The sequence below is a fragment of the Sinocyclocheilus rhinocerous genome, unplaced genomic scaffold (assembly GCF_001515625.1).
Source record: "Sinocyclocheilus rhinocerous isolate Xijiao unplaced genomic scaffold, SAMN03320098_v1.1 scaffold990, whole genome shotgun sequence".
Lineage (NCBI taxonomy): Eukaryota > Metazoa > Chordata > Actinopteri > Cypriniformes > Cyprinidae > Sinocyclocheilus > Sinocyclocheilus rhinocerous.
In genome coordinates, this window is record NW_015652301.1 from 920,439 (window position 1) to 922,674 (window position 2,236).

The 2,236-nt window shown below is 37.3% G+C and overlaps 1 protein-coding gene across 1 annotated transcript in view; it reads left to right on the plus strand.

Annotated features, from left to right (window-relative positions):
- LOC107714551 (dihydropyrimidinase-related protein 2-like) overlaps positions 1–2,236 on the plus strand; it is a 25,805-nt gene that overhangs the window by 9,537 nt on the left and 14,032 nt on the right. The gene's annotated exons all lie outside the window — the stretch shown is intronic.

Below are 2,236 nucleotides of genomic sequence, written 5' to 3' on the forward strand. Positions count from 1 at the left end.
AAATAAATTATAACAATGATTCTGCAATCACCACAAACTAAGTTGACACTTACCACTGAGAAACATCCTGCTCCAGTCATGCTTGCGAATCAGTGATTCGGGTTGATCAACTAGTTTCATCATCGGACTAAGGCTTGAGTTTATAAGGTAAAATCGATACCATCCTTTCTCTCTCTACATTCTCTCCGGAGCTGTCATTCAGTTATGGCAATAGGCGCATTGTTTCCAACATGCGCTGTAAGCGGTAGACCAATAACAAAGGACTGGGCCATCTGACCAATCAGAGCAGAGTAGGCTCACGGAAAGGAGGGGTTTAGAGAGACTGATTCTTTGAACTGCTTTGAACGAATCGTTTATGAATCTCTGAGAAATGCGGTGAAATTAAATGTATATTATGAGAAAACAAAAGTGTTTCTTGACCTTGCATGCATGTAAAGCTGCATGTAAAGCATAACAATTTTAGGAACCTTAAAAATGGCATAATAGGGGCACTTTAAACCAGAAGTGTTAGCTGTAAACATGTAGAAGAAAGCAGTTTACACTAATGCTTGTTGTAGCGCCTGATGTGGCATCTGCATTCATGTAACTGAATGAAGTATGATTCTTACCATTCAAAATACTGGATATCACTTCAGCCACAGGAGTAAATTCAACAAAACTCTGTAAATTACAGTTCAACAGCAAAATGAACACAAATGTGGAAAGAGAAATTGAGACTGGTGAACCAGCTTTGACCTGATTAAATCATTTGTCTGTGGACATTTGTGTAGCATGACTAAGAGATCTGTAAATATGTCTACGGTCTCTGTTTTTATTTTTTATTTTTTTGAAAACCGCAGTAAATTAAACAGAGCATTACAGACCCGCAAAATAAATTATGAATTCACATGCATTTTGTATTTTTTGTGTATGGACAGCATTCTTACATGCATCTTCATATTAATAGCATAAATGCATACATGCATTTATGCTATTCATGTGAAGATGTGAGACACAAACCTGGTCAGCCACAGAAACACATCCTCTACTGCTAGACGTGACTGTACCTTCAAGAATCTGAGCGTGTTTGACCCACTTACTGGAGCACAGATCTCTTAGTAGTAAAGGTGATTTTTCTTGTGCACGCAGGATGGGAGTGCACTCTGTCCAAGGGCCATTATAACAGTCAATTGGAGTAGCTTGAGTTAGTGTGTATGTCTTTAGGATAAAAGCATGCACCAGATTTACTGTAAGTGGGTCACAGGTATCTGTGGATGGTCTCTGGAGGCCATCATTAGCAGCCCCTCACGCTCCTTGAAGTACACACTACATGTGCAGCTGAGGAAAAAGTCAATTATTAAGTGCTGCATTTGTCTCTTTAATCTAAACTCTTAGCTGTCGGAAATACATTTAACCATAGCAAAGGTTTAGTTCAACTTTTCAAGTACAAACACGGTAACGCTTGATCTAGAGGAGGGACTTTTTGCTGTTACGTAATGACTCATTAAACCCCTTCACAGGCTTTACAATGGATTAAAGAAATATTCCAGGTTCAAATACAAGTTCAGCTCTACAACATACTGTTGATTACTATAGAAAAATATTTAAACTGTTTTGCAGTTTGAATAATACAGTGAGAGTAGGAGGTGCCAGCATCCAGAGGATTTATGTATTCAAATACTGTATGAAGCTCATATTTTTTGTTAAAGCACTTACATTTACTCTTCCATACAAAACATGTATTATTTGAGCTTTTGAAGCTGTCTAAATCATTGTTTTTGGTGGGACTGCTCTTCCAGATGGGTGTCAGAATATTCTGTTTTCTGGTTGTTTTTCGTCATCAAACACCATGAGCATGTGGACATCAGGGAGTTTGTGTTCCTCTGGATTCAAGACAACAGGCCGACTTCTAGCTCAGCTGCATGTAAACAACAAAGTTACGTCACTTTTCTTTTTGGTATTCTTGTGCAGAGCTCATGCAAAAATGAATTTATGGTTTACATCATCTTGACAATGAAGTTGTAATATCGGATATAAGTTAGCAAGGTATATCACACTAGTCTCATGCTAACTAGTGGCCATTTTTTTGGACACATTTTTTCGAAAACATTTTTTCATTATATTGCATGTGCCTTACGGTAACTGTGATTTTTTTTTTTTTATTAGAGATGAGTAGAAATATTTTGTGTCATAGTTGAAGACATTGTATATATGTCGTCCTGCCATGATAATTGCATGATCTGATTCTTTTTTTGCT